Source organism: Podarcis bocagei, assembly GCF_964188305.1.
Source record: "Podarcis bocagei genome assembly, chromosome: 11".
NCBI lineage: Eukaryota > Metazoa > Chordata > Lepidosauria > Squamata > Lacertidae > Podarcis > Podarcis bocagei.
Window position 1 is genome coordinate 31,507,803 of NC_138136.1, and position 23,730 is coordinate 31,531,532.

Consider the following 23,730-nt stretch of genomic DNA (forward strand, 5'->3'; position numbering starts at 1 on the left):
AGCTATAGACATTGTAAGTGAGTTGCTGGATGAATTTCCAGAAAGAAAGTGGCCAAGGCTCCTTCAACTTGAGTCCTCATTTATTTCAGTAGAGCTTGGGTAGAGGTTAGGATGCAGGCAGACTGGGCCCACAATTGACACCCTGCTAATATTCACATGTCACTCTACCACCGGAAAGAATTCTAGTACAATCAGTCCAAGACCCATTCCTGGGCCACTGTAATCTAGGGTGGGTTTTTATTATTATTAAATGCGCTACATAGCACATAATGAATGCTGTTCAAAGGAAAAAGCTGAACCAGCTGGGCACACAAAACAAAAAATCTGCAGGATTGATCCTTTTAAAAACGCTAGCTTTGAGATTGCCTTTAATTTCATATCCCAGAGCAGGAAATCTTGTACATTAAATAAACATTACAGTATTTTTACTGCTTACTGTTAACTTCCCCTTTTGTGATATGTAAGTTGTCCAAAAACCTTTAGTTGAAATAAAAGCAGCCACAGGGTATTCCCAAGGCTATAATTTCACCGAGGATTTCTCTGATGTCACAAACCAAAGAGCTAAGTTGAGCTGTTTAGTCAGAGGAACCCCGAGATGAAAATTACATCCTTGTAACACACAGCAGGGGACTTTTTATACATTAACAGCCTTAAGTGAGCCATCTCTGATGATTATACCTTCTCTAAAGACTCTGGGTTCCAGAAAAATGGTTTTCATACCTACAAAATAAGTATTTATTTCATCTATTTTTACCGTTCTGTCCTTGAATGAAGAGCTGTCTCTCCCACTGCCCCCACTTCCCCTTAGCCAAGGAGGAAGCAGGAGTGTTACCCAGCTTAAAATGGGATCACGAGAAGAAGATGAGAAAGAAATGTTTGACTACTTGGAGCTTTTAATCTGGAATGGATAAATTTTTCAAAGTCCTGTCTCAATAGTCACACATTATCCTTTGCTGATATCTGTGTTGTCAAGATAATCTTATAATTCCGACAAAGATACCGACCTCCGAGTGTGCATATTGCATATAGGGAAAGCTGTCATAGATTCTCTGTGTTTATATCTATAGGATCTCCAGCCTAGGCTGTCTAATGGATTCTAGTAGTAATAACCAAAACCTGACCTCCCAATCCTCTACGTACATATAGGTGTTGTTGTGGTTTTTTTAAAAAAAGGATGAGAGGCTGAGCCCTCAATGGTTCAAAGCTATCTCTTCTAAGATACAAATACATCTTGGGATTTTTTAAAAATACTAGCCAGTGCTAAATAAATGTATCTTCAGAACAGTGAAACTGATGCTTCTGCTTCCCTGCTGGCCCTATTTCTTCTATAAAATATGGGATTACAGTGGTACCTCAGGTTACAGACACTTCAGGTTACAGACACTTCAGGTTACAGACTCCGCTAACTTAGAAATAGTGTCTCGGGTTAAGAACTTTGCTTCAGGATGAGAACAGAAATCGGGCGGCGACAGCGCGGCGACAGTGGGAGGCCCCATTAGCTAAAGTGGTACCTCAGGTTAAGAACAGTTTCAGGTTAAGAACGGACCTCCGAATTACCACATTTTTTGCTCTATAAGACGCACCAGACCATAAGACGCACCTAGTTTTTGGAGAAGGAAAACAAGAAAAAAAAATATTCTGAATCCCAGAAGCCAGAACAGCAAGAGGGATCGCTGCGCAGTGAAAGCAGCGATCCTGCTTGCTGTTCTGGCTTCTGGGATTGCTGCGCAGCCTGCATTTGCTCCATAAGACGCACACACATTCCCCTTACTTTTTAGGAGTGAGTCTTATAGAGCAAAAAATACGGTAAGTTCTTAACCTGAGGTACCACTGTATATGTACTGCGTCTACCCCAGCCTCTCAGCGTAGAAAGATAATATGGTAGCAGCAAGCCATGCTTACAAAAGAACAAAAATCAGTCCAACCTGGAGCACAAGAAACACATTAAAAAGGCAATGAGGTCGGAGATAAATGTGGACAACTTGCTTATCGTTTTGCAGAGTGATTGCCATACGTCTCCATTAGCCAGAATTTCTAGTCTGGCTGTTGAATAGGCATTACACAAAATCTTCACTCCCCACATCTCCACCCCCCTTACATACAACAACCCTACTGGAGATTTTTGCTTTCCTGAAACATCCAATATATTTATATGAGTCAAAGTACATGAGAACGTAAGATGGGCCCTGTAGATCAGGCCAATAGTCCATCTAGCTCAGCATCCTATTCTCACAGTGGCCAACCACTGTGGGAAGCGTGCAATGACCTTTTTAACATACAGAGCAACACCACCTCCAGTACTTCCTCCCCTGCCCTTCTTCTAGAATTTATATAGAATTGTGTCCCACTGGATCTGCCATTTCATCAGACTTGTGTTCTGCCCACTATATCAATGCCATCCTCCAAGGCCAAGTACAAGTAGGCATGTAGATGACCAGTCATGTGGCCAGCCATAGTGACTGCAATCCTATACCCACTTATTCATTGGGGCTTACTTCTGAGTAGAAATGTAGAGGACTGCACAGGGTGATGCCCAACATAAGTCATACTTAGAGTAGATCCACTGAGAATCCTGTGTTGCAGGGAGTTGGACTAAATGATCCTCGAGGTCCCTTCCAGTTCTGTGATTCCATGAAATCCTATTGATTTCAATGGGTATATGAATCAATTTTGATTCTCTCAGTTTCTCATTTTTCCATATTTTTTTTGGTTCTCCACATTCCTCCATCAATTTGCAAATTTTCTTTTTAAAAAATCCTCCTAAAAATTATCCAGCATTTCAAGATGATTTTCTCCAATTAAACCCTTTTTCACACGGTGTTTTGACAAACATGCACCCTTTTGCAAGCAACCTCTCCTAACAGCATGCATTTGTGTGCTCTGTTTTCACTCATAATTTCATTTTTATGCATGCTTCCCTCAAACAGATGCATTTTTATAAACACCGATTGGTTGGAGCGCTGCATCGCAAAATTCAGATAGCTGCGAATTTTGAAAGATGGCTATGTTGTGATACTCATAGACTTTCAGAAAATGCGAATTTGATAAATTCAGCTTTAAAACGGGAACTGAATCAAATTCTATCCCACCCCTGATATCAAGTCTTCTCCCTTTGCAGCTTCCCTCCCAGGAATTTTAAAGCTAGATAACAAATGCAAGGCCCCAATACCACTTTCAATCTTATCCCTACTTACCTGAGAGTAAGCCCTGCTGAACTCAATGGAACTTACTTCTGAATAGATGTGTATAAAATTGTTCTATCATCTATCTATCATCTATCTATATCTATCATCTATCATCTATCCTCTATCATCTATCTATCTATCTATCTATCTATCTATCTATCTATCTATCATCTATCATCTACCTGATACGCAAATAGAAGCAGTTAGCAGTTTTCCTGCTAGGTCTAGTAGACACACAAGAAGCAACAGCATGCTTTCCAAAGAGTCTAGCAGGAGTTGGTTTTTTTTATTTATAATGAAGGAGAGTGAGATTCAAAATGCAGGCTCAGGGTAAAAACAGAGGTGTTTCCCATCAGCCAAGAGCAACTCCCACTTCTGTCACGCAACCCTGTCCATAATTGACGCAATTAGCTTGCTGTTTAAATCTCACACATGATCATGCTATTTTCCCCTGTGTGTTTGAAGGGTGGGGTGGGGGGCGATTACGGGATGGAACTCGGCGAGTGTGAAACAAAATAGTTAAGTTGGGCTTCGGGAAATAAAAGAAGAAAGGAAGGAAGAAAGAACTCCTGTCCCATCTGTCAAATTGTATGTATGACATCATCAGATATTCTGCACTTGTTTGCAGCTATTCAGGCCAACCCGCCCTGCAGTCTAAGCATTGTGTTTGAGCTCTTTTTTGCAGGGTCAGCGGGCTGGAAAATTACCACATGCTGTCAGAGTTAGCTCAGCCAGGTCTTGTTATCGTTGTTTCCAAGGAATCCATTCATTCCATTATTTTACATATTGGGCAGACGTCCTGAAACTGAGGCTTGGGCCGTACTAACTTGAAGGGCCAAACGTTAATGGGTCTCTATTGTTTGTGGAATAGTGGTGCAATACGTGGGAAAAAATACCCAGACAGCTCCCTGACATTGGTTTAGGACCTGTAGACTCAGGGGGTAGCCTGAGAAGAGCTTTTATGTAAACAAGACTTGGGTAAACAAAAGCTGTCTTCTGTGTCAATATTCATAACCTCTTAATTTTTTCTTCTTCTTTTACTCCCTCCGCCCCCCTGAAACACAAAAGTGTTGTTGTTGGGTTGTTTTTTTTAAAAAAGCAAAAGACCCGTATGTATGGTAATGTATGGTAGTGTTCATGGATTTGTGTGCTTATGTTTAAATTAAGAAATACCAGTTTTAAAATGCCACCCGTTTCAAAGTGATCTTTCTCAAACATGAAGTCCCAGCTGACAAGTTTCATCTGGAATTTGCCTCACGATTTTTTGTGGCATATAATGAATTGATGACTGGGTGTCTTCAAGGTATGACATCCCTCCCATCCAAGCCAGATTTTGTTTGGAAGCTGACAAGACAGGATGTGTCCTTTTAATGGTAATTTGCCAGCATCTAGAACTTTGAGTAATTGATTATATACATTTCAATTATTTGCTTTCTTAAAAAATCAGAAAGATAAATGTCAATGTTCTTACGAATTGTAGGAAATTATTGTGAACAAAAGCAATTTCATTATTGCAGCATTTAAGTACCCAACTGGATCAAAATGAGGGGAGAATTTTTCACTGGTAGGAACTGTTCATCCCCTCTACCTCCTGTAAAGGTAAAGGTAAAGGTACCCCTGCCCGTACGGGTCTGTCGTGTCCGACTCTAGGGTTGTGCGCCCATCTCACTTAAGAGGCCGGGGGCCAGTGCTGTCCGCAGACACTTCTGGGTCACGTGGCCAGCGTGACGAAGCTGCTCTGGCGAGCCAGCACCAGCGCAGCACACGGAAATGCCGTTTACCTTCCGTTATAAAGTGGTACCTATTTATCTACTTGCACTTAGGGGTGCTTTCGAACTGCTAGGTGGGCAGGAGCTGGGACCGAAAGACAGGAGCTCACCTCGCCGCAGGGATTCGAACCGCTGACCATGTGATCGGCAAGTTCTGGGCACTGAGGTTTTACCCACAGCGCCACCCACGTCCCTCCTGTATCTTCTATTAATTTAGTATTGCCCTATGGGCAATTTTGTACTGCCCCCAGATCTTGAGATTAATAAAATTTGGGACACATTTTAAATTCCCTGTAGTTTTAAGTTACTAATGTAGTAGTTGTATTTCCAGATGCAAGAGAAATAAGCCTGGTCAAATCACATTTAGGAATAGCAATTTCAAATGTCAGAGGTGACAATATAACATTAGGTCAAATCTTATGGTCAGACTTCCATACCATCCCTACCTGTCCAGTTTTGCCTACTTATCAGCAGTCCCTGTGGAATTTCAGATCGTTGTAAAATTCTCACCACAAAAGTCTGCTGCCCTCTAGATATTTTGCACTACAACTCCCTTCAGCCCAGTTGGCATGGCCAGTGCTCATGGATGATGGAAGTTGTAGTCCAGGACACCTAAAAGGTACCTGGTTGGGGGAAGTTGGTTTAGCTAAATTTAAATAAAGACCACCATCTCCAGCAATAAAACCACGCAGCATCTACCTCTCTTTTCCATCCCATGACAACTGCTGACTGCTAGATATACCCAGTAAAACAATATCACAGTGAAGTAGTAGCTATTTTAGGAGAATAACTGATAAAGTTACTTCCACATCAAAAATTATTTGTGTGACAGAGGCCAAACAAACTTTGTTCCGATTTGCCCAGACCTTTGGGGTGATGATAAACTAACTGAACTTACATCAGCACAGAGGAACAAGTTGCCTGTAGATGAGATTATGACTCTCTAATGGAAACACACAGCATATAAGAACACGATACTTAGACTACTTAGAACTGCTGAAAAATTAATCTGCAGTGAGGGTGTCCATTTCCTTTCGCCTTAGGCTTAATTGTCCGATCAGACCACACCATCTTTTCGTAGGGACTCAAAGAAGGCTGGAATGAGTTTGACCTTTGAACATGCCACTCAAAATACGGTATTTATTGCAGGTGTTGGTTTTCATCCTTTTAGGATATATATTGTGCTTCAAGGCATTTCAGATACATCATCATGGTTTTGTTTTTTCATTACTTCTTTGCACTTGAGAGCACTTGCTCAAGTGGCTGAGCTGTGGTCAGATTAAGAGAGGCAACTTGCCTGGCAAGGTGGAGCCACATTACCTTTCTGACAAGGATCTTGCTATGTGTTACAAGGAGTAAGAGAGGGAGGTTGGAAATGGCAGGGAGGTTGGTGTGGTGTGAGTGCACCGGTGAGACCATTGGATCAGTTCTGCTGGTGCAGCTGCACTGCACTGCCCACCACCTGGTCCCTCCTCATACCTCCCTCCCTTTCTCCTCTCCCTCCTGTTAAACACCAGCAGTGACATATGTGCCAGGAAGGTAGCATTGCGACTCCCATTGAGTGACCATTTCTGCATACCCAGACCAGAGAGATTCAGATTTAGATCTTCACTCAGTTATGAAGCTCACCAAGTCAGCACTTATGTTGTTGTTGTTTAGTCATGTCCGACTCTTCGTGACCCCATGGACCAGAGCACACCAGGCACTCCTGTCTTCCACTGCTTCCCGCAGTTTGGTCAAACTCATGTTTGTAGCTTCGAGAACACTGTCCAACCATCTCGTCCTCTGTCGTCCCCTTCTCCTTGTGCCCTCCATCTTTCCCAACATCAGGGTCCTTTCCAGGGAGTCTTCTCTTCTCATGAGGTGGCCAAAGTATTGGAGCCTCAACTTCATGATCTGTCCTTCCAGTGAGCGTTCAGGGCTGATTTCCTTAAGAATGGATAGGTTATAGCACTTATGGCCTTACTTATCTCACAGGGTTGTTATAAGGATAAGATGTGGTATGTCTGCATCTGTGTGCGAGGAGAACAATGAACATCACCTTGAGGCCCTTCAAAGTGGCTGTTGAGTGCTTGGGGAACACAGCATAATGGACAGGTGGGCAGGATCTGTGAAGCATCTGATGCCATAATGATGGCAGGTGATTGAAAGGTGGGTTGCCCTATATAGCTATGAAAGTTGGCCCACAAGGTGGAACCAGATAAGGATCTGGCCTGTCTGGCCAAAAGGATTCCTCATCCTTGCCATAAGGCCTCACCTGAAACATGTTTCATGTAAGAAGAGTTGTTAAAATGTACTGCCCAACTTTCAGGTCAGTCCCTTCATTCCTTTTTGAAATACATTCAAAATTTCAGCTAAGATTATTTCTGTCTCGTGGTTAATTTTAAATAATTTCTTTCTTCAGATGGCATTAAGAGCCAATTGAGAACTTTATTTTTTTCATAAAATAATGTGTGTCAGTGCTAGACTTCTTAAGCCAAACCCTCCAAAGCAATCATCATAATCATTGTAAACCCCTTGATAATTTCATCTGTATGTATGAAAGATTCCCTGTATGTATGAAATGTTACGTTAAAATAAATATTAGAATTTAACCTTCTTAGACTGACTATAATCTTCAAAAGAAAATCTATCAGGGTTTAAAATGAATATCTTGAAGTAAAATGGGAAGAAAAATGGGAAGGAGTAAATAAACGTCTATAAATAAATAATTTCATTCATTTTTCGATTTAATTTGTGCTTTCTTTTTCATCTTTTGCCCACACGAAAGAAAGCACATGCAATGTCTGCATAATAACTGAGATAATCAATATGCACGGGTTGCATTAATAATGCTGGGCATGATTCTGCCAAAGCTGAGCACTTTTAAGTCTCCTTAATTCTAATGGAAGAACTACTCTTATGCTAAACTTTCTTCTACTGACAGTTGCAGGATTTGTGCTTAACTTTGGCTGGATGGTGGGGATTATTTTGTAGATTTCAGTTTAGATTGCTTACATTATCTATTCCCACAGACACAGGGCCATTTACAGCATGTTGAGAAAAGAAACATCTACAGTATCTAACATCTATCATCAAGTAATCTATCTAAAAACAATGTGGGCTGAGACTGGCATGGTTGGAGACATCACGGCTTTTCAGACCTTCTTCCTATTGCAGCCCCTCACACCCACCAAATAAAAGTCTGGGGAACCTTCCAGACGGGCATCTGAACAGACAACGGACAGAAGTCGGAAGTGAGAGTCATCAAATGGGCTCCTTAACTTCCAGGTGTTTTAAAGTCAGATTTTGGTGGACTCTTCTTCGAGTCTTAAAGAAAGATATGAGGGTTTTTGTCTCTGTGTATGAGAAGGTTCATTTTTTGCTTTTTTCAATGAGTGCTGAATTCAGGTACTGAGGTAGTAGAGCACATGCTTTTCATGCAGATGGTCCAGGGTTCAATCCCTGGTGTCTCATGGGAAAAACTCCTGCCTGAAATCTTGGATAGATGCTGATAGTCAGTGTCAACAATAATGAGATAAATAGATATAGGCTGATTTTGTATGAGGCAGCTCCTTATATTTCTGTGTCAAGTGTTTGTTTGTTTCTCCATTCCAGATCCTGGGTTGAAACCAAAAAGATAATTCATAATAATAATAATAATAATAATAATAATAATAATAATAATTTATATCCCGCCCTCCCCAGCTGAAGCCGGGCTCAGAGTGGCTAACAACAGTAAAACGATAAAACATTCTAAAATCATTTCATTATAAAATTAATTCCAATTAATAAAAGATCAAACATTAAAAACTTCCCTAAACAGGGCTGCTTTCAGATGTCTTCTAAAAGTCAGATAGTTGTTTATTTCCTTGACATCTGGTGGGAAGGTATTCCACAGGGTGGGTGCCACTACCGAGAAGACCCTCTGCCTGGTTCCCTGTAACCTCACTTCTCGCAATGAGGGAACTGCCAGAAGGCCCTTGGAGCTGGATCTCAGTGTCCAGGCAGAACGATGTGGGTGGAGATGCTCCTTCAGGTATATTGGGGCTAAGGCCGTTTCAAGCAAAAGACCCTCACACAATATAATTCAATTGCTGGCAAACCTTGGGAAAAGACTTAGGAGCCACCCTTCTCTCTCGAACAAGTAAGACCATCTTGGAGAAAGTGCCCTAAATTAGCACAAACATTTCTTAGATGAACATTGTTAACATGTTGGAAACTTGCCATAGTATCAGCCATGTTCTCTCACATTGCATTAATATCACAGATATTTAGCATTTGATTTCCCTAACAAGGTATCACTGTGAATTGTTTCAGCAATTTTCATATCAGATTAGTGAATTCCATGACTAACACAACATGACGTTAACATGAACATAGTTAATAGAACATGACAAAAAGGTTGGCATTTTATTTGTGCATTCGCTGTCTTCTTCACCACTTTGGAGTTTGCATCCTGCTTCTCGGGATTTTGGCAGAAACCAAAACTGAATATATACATTGAAATCTCATTAAAGGCTGGTATTTTTACTCCTTGTGAAGAGATGATTCACATGTTATGTTATGTGATGAGCATAGGTTCACTCACATATGTGTATATACCTGGGTAAAACAGAACAAGGAAGTGCACAGATTTAACTAATGACCCTGCCCATATATTCCATGTTATTTCAGTTTATGGTTGGTGAGAGCCAAATTCCACTATGCTTCATATATTGCATATCTCCAGTGGTAGAGCATCTGCTTTGCATGCAGAAGGTCCCATAAGGTCAATATAAGACTGCTTCTTATGTTCCTTTGATTAACCCCAAACACATACCCCTAATAAATGCACCATGTGAATCAGCCCTTGTTCAGTTGAGTAAAGAAGCAGCAAATGCAGGAGGAAACACCAAGAATTTTTATGAGCTAGTATTCTAATATGTAAGATTTAAGGGATAAGGTTTTTAAAAGGTAGATTTAGCATGAATACTGATCAAAATTCAAAATAGATTGTGATAATTTTCTCGGTTAAGTGCTGAAAGTTCCACTTTCAAAGCCAGACTGGAAAGGGGGGGGGGAATCAAAGCACTGGAATCTAGAGGGATAATCCTACATTTAAAAGGAGGATAAAAGAGATAACCTGGGTGTTTTTCTGAGTCTCTCAGATGCTATGGTTTGCAGCCAGGTTGCAAGATGGAGAGCCCAAGGGCGCTTAATGGTCTGCCAACTCCTTATCTGATGTAGAAAAGTTTTTATTGCTTTTAGAAATTTAATTATTAAAGAGGAAAGGGGGATCTCCTTTTTAAAAGCCTCTGATTCTTTTGCCTTAGGCAACACTGATATAAAATGATTATTACACATCTCTTTACCAGGCTGCATTTACACTGGAGAATTGAGCTGATGGTATCTGAAATGGCTGGAAAGTGCTGGTATACCGTAGAGCTATTTTGGGTCTTAAGATGTGTGATTCAGCAGTGCTTAATTTCCGTACATTTTTCTACTGCCTTTTGAGTGATTATGTCTAGGGGGTCAGGGAGCCAAAGTTCTGCTTGTGCAAGGTCCTTCTGTCTTATTCTGGGTAAATCCCCAAGTCTCACCATCGTCGTCATGATGCTTGAAAGGTTGGCATCATTTGCAAAGGGCAAGAATATGGGCTCAATTTCTTCAGATTCTTCTGCAGCTCAAATATCGGTCATCATATGACTACGTTGAACCTTTGATGTTTCAGTAGAGAGCTTTCTTGTTAAGCAAGTGAGTGCTCATTACTCACTTGCATAGTAAGTTACTTACCTGTAGGCCCAGTCAAGCATAAAATAAGACAAAAAGGAAAACGTAGCAAAACAAAGAATGGGATTTTATAGGTATTGTTAAATAAGGCAGGGAAACAAAGCAGCCTTTGGTGACTCAAAGGCCTTGTTAGAGTGCAGAAAATATTGCAAATGGAGATCTCAAAACTGACACACATCAATACAATGTGTTAAGTCTTTTCTGTATTGGGAGACAATGGAAGAGTGTGCTTCCGGGGGTAAAGTCAAACCATTGGAGAGTTACAGCACTTGCTGTGGCTGTAGAGACTAATAAAGGAGAGACATGTTTCATTGCAAGTGGGGCAGATGAAGGCATTTTGCTGCTACAGGTGTTTCTTCTCTCTACGCTCCTCCCAGTGGTCATTCAGGCAGCAGTGCTTCTGAATATCAGATGCTGGAAACCACAGGAGGGCATAGTGCTGTTGTACCTGGGCCTTGCTTGAGAGCTTCCCCCGGGCATCTGGGTGGCCACAGGATGGGTCATTGGCCTGATTGAGCAGGCTCATCTTATGTTATTAAGTGGTTAGAGGGATTGTTGGTGACTTGTGGAAGTCAGTTGGTAGCTCACCACACCTCGACCTGTATGATGCACCAGCAAAGTCTTCAGAGATTTGCTGCTCCCAGCAGAAATAGCTTCTTCCAGGTCAAGGGAAAAACTCCTCTGCCACACTGTGCAAAGTAACAAAATGCTTATTGTCTCCAGTCACAAGACACAGCTAAACACTACTATCTACTCTCTCTCTCTCTCTCTCTCTCTCTCTCTCTCTCTCTCTCTCTCTCTCGTTCTTCTGGTCCTTGAAGTAAGGTTATACATGTGCAAATTCACTAATACAATCACCATGCCTAGCTAAAACTGCTGTGTAAAAAACAGTCTCATCCCCTGACTCTCACAGTTTCAGAGTCAGACGGCAAAGAGTACAGCATTAGGATTTGCAACAGGACTTAAATGAAATGAAAGCAATGCTCCAGAGACGATCATACTACCCACATTCCTGAACGAATGGGAGGGTGAATGACTCAGCAAGTCATATGCTCAACCTCTGATCTGTTGCTATGGTAACCTAGTGCACCTGCTCTCTTATCTCTGAACATCCAGATGTGGGTGATATGCTCCTCAAGACATGAGACCAAGCACTTTGCAATTTAACCCACTGCTCACATTACACCAACAGGGATGTCTAAAGGGCATCCTGAACTGTGTGAAATGTGTGTGCTCCTTGAGGATGGATCCAGAGATAAAGTGAGTTGCCCTGAAATTCACAGGACTTAAGTTAGCCATGCCTATCTTTCCCCATTGAGTTCAATAGGACCTAAGTGTAACTTAGGCTAGATTGGACCCTGGCTGTTACAGTATATTGACGGACAAAATAAATAAGATCAACAATGGGACATATTCTACAACACAGCAGTACTGTGAGCCCTGCTTCATCCATATGCTTGCAAAGTGCTTCTGAGATCTCGAGATCAAGTAGTTATTAAGTGGGGAAGTATTGTTACTTTCACAGCCATCAGGAAACAGTGTTTCATGGGGAGGGGACTACACATCTATTTGCAGCTTGATTCAAGATGGGGCTCACAACTACGCAGAAGAAGAACATAAATGTTTTAAACAATTTTTTAAAATATTAAACTATGAGATCTTCTAAATCTACACTAACTGCTTTGCTGCAAGCACTGCATGTGCAATTACCTAGCACTTTGGGAGACTCCACTTCGGCATAATTCCCTTACTGATCTTCTTAGATACTGAGTATTTATACTCAACCGCACCATTTTCCACTCCACTCTAATCAGCACACCCATCTCCTTCTTTGATGAAACATTTCTCCCTGATCCCTGGAGAGGAGAGAGAGAGAGAGAGAGAGAGAGAGAGAGAGAGAGAGAGGGAGGGAGGGGAAAAAAGAATGCCTCCTGTGGCCACTCTCTTCCATCCAACAGTATTATGCTGAAGCAGATGAACAAACAAGAAAACACATCTTGGCATGTTGGATATATATTTTGAGGGATGTGGAGGAAGCAGTGTGCTTCAAGGCATGCTAAGAACAATTTCTGTAGCCTAGCCCCAAGGGTACCGCTTGACCTATTTGGCGTGGGATCTGATAATCCCATACAAATCCAAAAGATCTTCGTAAACTGGAAGAAACTGATGTATCTGATAGGCTTGGAGGTGCATTTGTTTCTGACCATTGCAATGAGTCTGGCCAGAGCTGACAGGCCACTTTCCATCTAAGGCTAGCTGCTATTGACTTCATTTGCCAAATCTGCACTATTTACTCATTCTTATCTGTTCAAGATATAGTTATATTTTGAGCATCAAGCTAGGATTCAATTTATTGTTCTATTGGGCTTTCTTAAGGAAAGAAAACTAAACAAAAAACCCCTTTATTTTAAAAGAAAATAAAAACAGTTTAACCTCATCTTTAGTTTATCTCTACTGTCATAGTTCATTAAAATGATGACTGCAGCTAGGATAAGCCCTGGTGATAGAAGAAGAAATTAATCTATTTAATAACCCACTTTTATAGAGTAATGCAAGACTGAGAGAACAATTGCAGTTCAAGCCAGGAGAATATTGTTTTCAAATCTGGGGAGCTTGAGCATCATTGCAAATATTGGGTTTCTGCTATGTCTCTTTTTACACTTCTGAAAGCAGATGAACAGTGCAATCTTGCTGTTTGCTCAGAAATAAGCCCTGTTGCATTTAGAGGGACTTTGAAATAGCTGAGTGTCTATAGGACTGAGCAGTGCTAACCATCCCATACATTCACATAAACAACTGCACGTAAACAAGTGACCCAAGCAATCACAATATATGCCTGGGAGAATTTATTTATTTTAAAATATTTATACACTGCCAATTTATTTATTTTTTAAACCAAGGTATGAAAAGCATAAAAGTTACATCAATAAATATCAATGGCAATAAACAAAGCAATTAATCAGATTAATAATGATTAGTAATGAATTTAACAGGCTCACCCACCAGGAAAAGCCTGGATGAACAAATGTGTTTTAAGTAGGTGCCTATATTCCAGTACTGTAGACACCAGCCTGATATTTACAGGGAGCATATTCCAAAGGGCTTGGACCACAACCCTAAAAGCCCGCTCTTTTTGTTGACATAAGGTAAACCTCATGAGCATGTGACCAGGCAGAGGTATATAAAGTAAGACAGTCCCAAAGATAACCTAGTCTCAAGTTGTTTAGGGTTTTATATGCTAAACTTGAGCCTGTATCATATTGGAAGCCAGTGCAGTTTTTTCATCAGTGGTGTTACATACAGTGTTGTCAAAAGGATACCCCATCCTGCAAAGTTATTGCAACATTCTGCACCAGGACCAGTCTTAAAGAAAGCCCCATCATAGACTTGTCTGAGGAACATGCATCAAGTTAATTGTTGCTGGTCATATCCAGGATTGTAATGTCCACACATCACATTCGACCAGATGAACATGAAGTCACAGTGCGGGATCAGCCCTGAATCAAAGTGTGGCTTCTGAACGCACATGAACACACACACACACACAGAGAGAGAGAGAGAGAGAGAGAGAGAGAGAGAGAGAGAGAGAGGAGTTGGTGCCTACAATAAATTTTGGAGGGATTTGGAAGAATATGATACAGGAATATTAAGGTACCATTCCAATATTCATTCATTCATTCATTCATTCATTCATTCATTCATTCATTCATTCATTCATTCACTCTCTCTCTCACACACACATCCATTTATATCCTACCATCATGGAACCCAAGGTAACATTCCCATGGAGCCCCTCTACCCAGGACCAGAGAAGACCCAAACCTGCTTGGCTTCAGAAAGTTGGTGGCTTCAAGTGGTTTCAGACCATACCCTGGACCTCTAGATATTTTGTAATGAGTCACAGTGGGAGATCCACTGGAATAGTATTTTTTGAGTGGGGGTCCCAGGGGCATATGCAGGTCAGTCACTGGTGAATTAGTGTATCAAGTCTTTAAAATAGAGGGTACAGTCTATTTCAACATGAATAATGACTATTAAACTAAATTAAAAAATTAATTAATTAAACGAGGAGATTCCCATTTCAAAATCTAATAAATGAATGCTGGGGGGAGGGGTTCATGAAAAGTGACTTTTTAAAAAACCATTTTAATACTAGTATCACAATCCTATGCATGTCTGGTTACAACTGAGTCCTACTGAGTTCTGCAGATGTTATTCACAGTCCTAGATAAGCGTGTATAGGAGTGTAGGCTGCTTGTAATCTTTTACACAACTCCCTGGGAGTTCTACTGAAATCAAGTTGTAGTGAATCAGCCTGCTTTTGTGTCATTATGCACAGGGATTGCATTGTTATCCCAGTTAAGCTAGAGCAGTGTTTCCCAACCACTGTTCCGCGGCACACTAGTGTGCCGCGAGATGTTGCCTGGTGTGCCGCGGGAAAAATTAAAAAATTCGAAAGATTTTTTTTTTAAAAGTCAAATTTTCGATTGGGGCGCCATCACTAGATGACCCCTGGGGTTCCCTCCCTCCCTCCCGCTCTGTGCCTCCCTCCTCCTCCTCCTCCGGGGAGGCCCTTCCTGGCTCTCGGCCAAGGCTTGGTGGCTGCCACTTACTCGCTCGCCCACCCGTCCCTCCATCCCTGCACCTGGCCTCTCCCCCTCCGTCCCCGGCGCGGGGGCTGCCGGGATCCGTAGTCCCCTCGCCCTTGGGCTCCGCGCCCGCGCGGGGTGCACGAACTACGTTTCCCAGCGTGGCCTGGCGGGCCGGGCGTTTTGTTTGAAGCGCTCTTCTCCCGGCCATGGAATGAGCGCAGCGGCGGCGGCCAGGCGGGCAGGGGCTCTTCCGCGCAGACCCCGCGCAGCCTGCCTGCGCCCCCGCAGAGATCGGGCGGCAGGATGGAACCCGGGGATCCCCGCGGAGGCGGAGCGGCGGAGGCGGAGGCTGCCCCCCAGGTAGGGCTGCGTTGGGGGGTTTTATTTTTGCAATGCTGCATCCGCGCCGGAGGGGACGCATCGGACCGCGGGGAGACCCCTTGGCGGGCGTGCAAGGCAATGCATGCGTGCAGGCTTTGCATGGAGTGCAGTGCAATGCAATGGCAACGCAGCGCCCTGCATGCATGCATGCAACTTCCACCGGCGCTCCGGGCTTGGCAGGTGAGGGGGGTCCCCAGTGGGCGGCAGAGAGAGCCGGGAGGGCGAAGGGGAGCCGGGGGGGAGCAGCGCTGCTCCCCGAGCCGAGCCCGGGGGGAAACTTCGGCGTTGTTGCGCCGGGTGTTGGAAGCGGAGGCTGGCGGGGGCCCCTCACCTGCAAAACCTGGTCGCCTCTCATATATTTCATGCATTGCATTCATCGCCCGCTTTCTCCTCCAAGGAGCTCACGGGGGCGCGCGTGGTTCTCCCCGTGTTATCCTCGCAACAACAGCCCTGCGAGGTGGGTCAGGCGAGTGGCCAAAGGGAGCACCCAGGGATTGTCCTGGCCAGGTGGGGTGATTTGAACCCTGCTCTCTGCCCGGTCTTCGTCCTCATTTAGCCCCCACATGTGCATGACTGTGCATGACTGAGGTTTTCCCCCCTCGTCTTGGCTATGGTGTGAGTCTGTGCTGTTAATTAATGGGGTTCTGCCTTCGGAGAAGATGAGCCAGCCCTCAAGGAGGTGATTATGTAATTTGCTAGCAATTCATGTCCCTCCCGGTGTGACGCTGCGCGCTGACGTCACGGGGCTGTAATGGTGGTGTGCCTCCAGATTTTTTTCATGAAACAAGTGTGCCTTTGCCCAAAAAAGGTTGGGAAACACTGAGCTAGAGGAAGATGGAATTTACTCCCTCCTCAATATTCAATCCTGGTGTTGCCGTATTTCAAAAAGTAAAATTCCTTACACCCGCAAAGTTGAGCTTTTTTTTAAGAAGACCCCAAAATTGTTGAACTTTTTTAAGAAACCCACCAAAATTGTCGAGTGATTTAAAGCTTTTTGAGCTGTTTCAGCTGCTTTTTCTATCACATTGCCATGCAGCTGGGTTTTCCCTGACATTTTTCTGATTCGGCAAAATTCCCCCCAGTGCCATTTTTACACCTGAAAACCAGGACATGTCAGGAATTTTCCTGACATATGGCACCTCTATTCACTCCTTGTGAATTACCTTGAAGTTACTGATACAGGAAGGACTGAAGCAAACAGACAACAAACCGTAAAGCAACCTTCTCTGTTCCCTGCACATATGTGTATATGATGCCTGACCTTTTGAATGAAATTGCTTAACTCAGTTTTAACCATGTGAAATGGTTGCTGGAATCACCACTTGGGACTCAACCCTTGATGTGCTTTCCATGGTCTGCCGCGCAGTTATGAATTATGGCAGAATAGCATTGTTTCGATTTGCACTGCAGAGCTGACTTGGGAAACAAGAAACAACATTGGCGCTGTTTTTTCCTTTGGGGGATTACTAAAAAGGTCCATCAAGAGCTTCACCAAAGAGCTTCCTGATCACTCAAAAGCCTCATCCTGAAGCCAGCTCTGTCAGCTGTTAGGGCTAAGTGAATATCTGTTCTAATTACAGGGGGAAACAGACAGCATTTTTCATTAACATTATTAATAGTCACTAGACCCTTACCATCTGTCTTGGAGGCATGGATCTGATTCCTGAAGAGAAATGTCACCAGCCTGGAGCATAATTCCGAGGTTAAGGAAAACAGCCCATCAGGGCTCCAACACCTCTTGTTACCAAGGCTTTTCAGTCTTGGCTCAGAAGCACATATTGATTCTGGCACACAGACTGCAACCTAGCCTTTAGATGTCAAATCTGTTACAGTGCTTCTTCCCACTATAACACTGCTCAGCTTGCCAGCAGAGAGACTTTTGATATTTGTGGTCAGCTGGGAAGGAGGCCTTTGTTGCCAAAAGGAGGATGAATTGATTTTTAATTTTACACACACACACACACACACACACACACAGAGAGAGAGAGAGAGAGAGAGAGAGAGAGAGAGAGAGAGAGAGAGAGAGAGACTGAGACTGGAAATGCCTTTGCTGTGGCTCAGTTGTGATGTATAACAGTAGTGATGCTGTGCAGTTGGAGACTGGAAGCCCCAAATGAGATTTTCTGTGCTCAAGAACCAAGCAGGATTCTACAAACAGGAAGCTGCCCTGCAGATGAGACTTTAACTCCCATCAGCACCAGCCTCCATGGATAGTGGTCAAGGATGATCAGTGCCACAGTCAAACAACCTGTGGAGGTTCCCTACGTCGAGGGCTTGGGACAGGAGTCTGTTTCTTGAGATGCCTACCTTGAAGATGCAAGAGATTGAATCCTGGGACATTTGCATGTAACATATGGTGTACCACTGAGCTATGATGATGTGGCAGCCAGGGAAGATCCAGCCAGTGATACAATTGCCAGGAGCAAAATTGGCATTTATCTGTGATTGTGTGAATATTTGTCTACATCACCATGGCTGCAATCAGACATCGGGGCTGTTGCATTAGTTTTCCTGGTTATAATGCTAGCGCTTCTGTCCCAATTTCAAATGTTCCTTTTACATTGTGGCATTATGGAACTGAGGCTTTTTGATAGCTCCACCTCCATGCTGTACTAATTTTTAAAAAGAACTTCATGCCAAGATACCACCCCAAATTTGTCATGTGAAATTATGACACAAAAACTCCTGCAATTTTTCTAGTTAACAGGGTTACAAATGGAATTTTTCTGGAAATAATTATCATGGAAATTAGCACAATTTTTTTCTCTAGATTCCACTAAATTCCCAGAAGTGGCTTTCATGTTGTGTAAAATGATCTCATAAAATGCAGAAATTAACAGGTAAGGGAATGTTGGGAAGACAGAATAAAGCACCATCTATGCAGCCTGTATCTGATCCTGAAGCAACTGATATTTGTTGCTGATCTTTGAAATTAATTTAATGTTTTGCTTTTTTAAAAGAAGTCACTATGGAAGAAGTACAGGTACAGTGGTACCTTGGTTGTTGAACTTAATCTGTTCCGGGAGTCCATTCAACTCCCGGAACCATTCGAAAACCAAGGTGAGCTTCTGATTGGATGCAGGAACTTCCTGCAGCCAATCTGAAGCAATGGAAGCTGCATCAGACGTTCAGCTTCCAAAGAATGTTCGAAAACCAGAACACTCACTTCCAGGTTTTCGGCGTTCGGGAGCCAAAAGGTACAAGTACCAAGGCGTTCGAGAACCAAGGTACGACTGTATAGTAGAATCTAGGTGCATTTTTCATTCACACAGCAGATCAGAAGCCACATTAAAGCCCACAGTAATGTGCTTTCCATGGTGGGGGCTGTGCCCTGCAAACCCATACAAATGATGCTTTGCAGAAGCAGGTCAGCTGCATACTTAGTGTGGGATTCTCCTGACCAGTATGATATTTCCTGTAATAGTGTATCACTAAGAAGACACTTCCAGCCTTTCTTGAATCTCTTTGGGTGTGTGCCTTTAGTTCTTCATTGGATAAGTCTCAAAGTAAGCCAGAAAAGGAACTGGAAATCTGCGACCTTCCAGATCTTCATCTACCATCTAGCATGGCCAGAAGTCAAAGTAGTTTTTAATGTTTGATGTCTGGTTATGGTCATTTAAACCATCTACTACTCTGCTTGAAGAAAAAACCCCTGGGCTCTTCAGCACCTTGCAGACAATGTTAAGGACTGTTTAGGACAGTCGCATCTTGCAATGCCGCCTGGAGGATGTCCACTCCCAGCACAACAAGCACCAGAAAAGGCTGCTGTGAAGCTGCCGGTGTTTTCAAATTTCTACATGCAAGAGGACATGCCACTCACCCACCTTGGCCAAACTATTTCGAATCAAACCAAGGGAACTTCAGCCCATTCTTCATGAAGATGAGGATTTAGAAACACTGCTGTTCTGCCTCATTTACTGCATGCAATACATGGTATCCAAAGAAGCTTGCTCCCAAGTGATTTTACAGCTTAATCCAACACTGTTTGGCACCCCTAAAACCATGGGTTTGGACCAGTGGCGTAGTGTGGGGAGTGCAGGGGGGGCCGGCCGCACCGGGTGCAACATCTGGCGGGGGGCGCTCGCACTCGCAGCTCTCTGCCCCTACCTGCCCCTACCTGGGTTAGGGGGCGTAAATTACTTGCCTTGCCCCGGGTGCTGACAACCCACGCTACGCCACTGGTTTGGACTCAAGAGCCCCAAACTGCATAGGATTTCAGCCTTGGCATATTTTCAGATTCACCCTTTGCGAACAGTGGAAGAAAGCACAATAAGCACTCATGTGTAAGCACTTTTTTTAAGGGAAATTCCCTTATTCTGAATAGGATTCCTCACAGGAAAAGGGAAAAGTTGACAACTATGGTAAGCACCCTGTTTTCACTTCTTATGTTTGATGGAAGTCCTTTTCAGGTTACCCAAAATGGAGACAGCTGCAGTCCAAAGGCTCGTCTTTTCATGAATCAGGAAGTTCTGGCATCACTATTTCACATCTCTTGTTTAGAGATGTGTAAGAGATTCCTACAAACATCCCCTTTAAACTACAGTGGCAATCCTGTGCATGTTCACTCAGAAGTCAGTATCTTTGAGCTCAATGAAATTTACTGCCAGATGAACGTGTATATGATCGCAACCTTAAAGTAGTTCATAAAGAAAGCTCATCTCCTAGGGATTTTGACTGATACTAAGACAATGTAGAAAACGTGACTACATTTCCCCCCATGTAAATTCTGAGTGACCTCCCCAATAATCAATGTCACATGGTGTATTCAGTGCTTATGCTATAAGGAATCAATGTTAGTTCCCATCCCATCTTGCCAGCTGTTTCTGCATATGCGTCACTAATTATGTGCATTAATTTGCCCAGAATTTACATGTATTAATTATGTATACAGTATGGTCACCTGCAACAATGTCTTTGGATTAAGACTTAATCCTGTTACTAGAATTTGTGAAGTGAACTTTCACTCATCTGTATGGTCATTATTAACTAGGGCATATGAACGATGACGCTAATGAAATATGTATTCATATTAAGAAAATGTATCATTTCCAGTTCCATAATGCCAAGGGGTGTTTGTGTATGTGTGTTTAATGGTAACACTATCAATATTTTGTCATGCTAAGCTCTGCAGAAACTGGGACTTAAATTTTACCTATCCCTGGTTCCTCAGTGAATGAATGGGTTGTACTCAACTCAGTTTTACTCACAGTAAATCCATTAAAATGAACAACCCTTACTCATTTCTATTGATTTCAATGGGTCTACTCTGAAAAGGACCTAGAGTGAATACAACCCAATATGATTCCACTATGCTGATCCTGACTGTGCTCTAAAAACAGTTTTACATTAATTAGACAGTTGTTTTAAGCTGATTCACCAAGATTTGAGACACACATAGGGTCCTCCCCACATACATTTTATATATGGAGGGGTAAAAATGTGCAGAACATTGTGATTGGTGAATATCACATTTCCACACCATTATTTTCTGACATGGTAAAGTCACCGTGAAGGTATGGGTCTCCCCACTCCCTTATATCAATTTTGCATCATGAATATCTTTATATCCTCATAGAGTGTGAGCTGGAAAGTACCATCACAGGGTAAACTCTAATTGCCTGTGGGTTCACTTCAGGAAGTAGAATACCACCTCTTAACATGTAAAAAATATATACCATAGGCTTGTACACATGCCTGTTTACTCTGCATCCAGCACGCTCTCATCTTTGTTTGGGAAGCCACACATATATACATTATATACTCCATAGTCTCCAGCGGTCTACCTTCATACCACCTTGCCATTTCTCCTACCAGTCTTCTCGCAGCTCTTGTCTAAACTCAGAGCTTTCACAGATAAGTGGAGGCAGTTTTCTGGGGTGATTGTTGTGTTCCAGTTGGAGACCAGATTCACCAATCTCTAGATGTGCCTTTGGCTGGTTTTGCTTTCTTGTGGCCTATGCAAGTAATTGGTCTGAGTTTCTGGAGTGAGCCCAAGTGGGGCTCCTTCTCTTCCTCCTAGCTACTTCCTATTCAACCTCCTCACCTCTGTTTTTGACTATTAAATGCTATTGAACATCAGCCTTGCCCTGTGGGGATCCTTTCCAGACAACTGCTGTGCTTGGAGACAGAGAGTCAGGTTATGCATCCACAGCAGTGACCAGAGGAGGAAGGGAGCGCAGAGAGAGGAAATGCCATGGTGCATCTGCAGCATGGATTGTTTTATCTACCTGAGCTGCAACAAAACATGTCTTTCCCTCATCAGTTTCCACAGCCACAGCAGATGCTACAAACTTCCAACAGTTTGACTTCACCCCAAAAGGCGTACTACTCCATTGTCTCCTGAGATGGACGGATGCCAACAACCAGCTTCTAGGGACTCATGTTGAGTGTATGTGGACAAATCTCCCATTGTTTGAATCACTGTTTTCGGTTTCTGTCATCACTGCATGGGACAAAGGTCTTGCTACCTGAGCAAGTCTAAGGCAGAAGGCATTGAAGCAGATGGCACTGTTGAAAGCTCCTAAAATTATTTTAGATAATTTCAAAATTCCCTTTTGAGAAGAGGTGTTCTTTTTAGGAGAGTGTAAGACCGGCAGACAGTGTGATCATTTCCATAGAAGGGCCACACAGAGTCTGGGCAAGGGACAGACAATTGTTGAAATTCCTTGGAGGGACCTTTGAACAGCATCTTGCACTTGGAGTCCATATAGTTGTGAAACTGAATTCCCCCCTCCTTTTCTTTTTAGGTTGTGCTCTGCTCCGCCTCTCTTCTTTCTCTTTCTGGTCGTGTCATTCACTCAGCTGCTCCACGCCATGTCAAAGGTGACTGACCTTTTCCCTCGGATGACAAAAAAGCACTGGGAACAGATTGTGCTCACATAATTTGTCAGTCGGTGTTTTTAAAAAGAGATGAACAAGGAGTCTAAATGCAAAGCTTTGTCTTTGGAGTGTTGTCTCTTTAACCAGATTTTCTTTAAATTGCAATAAAGGCAGTCACTTCCATTTACTCCCAGGCCCTTTGGTACAGAGTAAACTTCCTACTAATCTTTCTTTGCTGAATTTAAATTTGATGCCTATCTCCCCCATGCCACTGCTTCTCTTAGGCAAGTTGGAATCTCACTGATTCCCACCCCCTCCTGTCAGCAGATCCAATTCATGTTGATTTTTAAGAGAAATTTATTGAAAACTCCCATCCTGCCCCACCTCAGGTGAAGACTGCAACAAATTCTGGCCTGCAAATATTGGAAAGCTGAAGGCAGCTTCTGTAAGGCCAGTTTCCTTTGGAGAAGAAAGAACTACTAATCTGGGGTGTCTGTCATTGGTTATAACAGGAGTACATAAGTCCGTGTGCAATTCTAGACTCACACCAATGACTTAGTGACTTAGACTTCCTTGTGGAAACAGTACAAAAAGCAAGAAAGTACTGAACAAGAAACAGCACTAGTACCACATGAATACGTACCGTATTTTTCGCCCCATAGGACGCACCAGCCCATAGGACGCACCTAGTTTTTTGGGGGGGAAATGAAGGGGAAAAAAATTATTTCCCCCCCAGGTGCGCTGCGCTAATCCCGAAGCTTGGGGCGTGCAGAGCTCAGCGCGCCCCAAGCTTCTGGGTGCCAGCAAGCAGTCCGCTAGCCCTGGGAGAGCCGCACGGCTCTCCCAGGGCTAGCGGAGCACTGCGCTAATCCTGAAGCTTGGGGCGAGCGGAGCTCAGCGCGCCCCAAGCTTCTGGGTGCTGGCAAGGTCTCCGCTAGCCATGGGAGAGCCGTGCGACTTTGCGCAGCTGTCCCACGGCTAGCGGACCGCTGCGTTAATCCCGAAGCTTGGGGCATGTGGAGCTCAGCGCGCCCCAAGCTTCTGGGTGCAGGCAAGCTCTCCGCTAGCCCTGGGAGAGCTGGGTCTCCCACAGCTAGCGGATAGCTTCCTGAAGCCTGGAGAGCGAGAGGGGTCGGTGCACACCGACCCCCCTCGCTCTCCAGGCTTCAGCGAAAGCCTGCATTCACCCCATAGGACGCACACACATTTCCCCTTCATTTTTGGAGGGGAAAA

General features: G+C 43.4%; 1 long non-coding RNA gene across 1 annotated transcript in view; it reads right to left on the reverse strand.

The window, feature by feature from the left end:
* Nucleotides 1-13,607: 13,607 nt before the first annotated feature.
* Nucleotides 13,608-23,730, reverse strand: part of LOC308597590 — a 136,439-nt gene continuing 126,316 nt past the window's right edge. Inside the window, exon 5 of the long non-coding RNA XR_014013066.1 lies at nt 13,608-14,221. This is a non-coding gene — a long non-coding RNA (uncharacterized lncRNA). The remainder of the gene's footprint in view (nt 14,222-23,730) is intronic.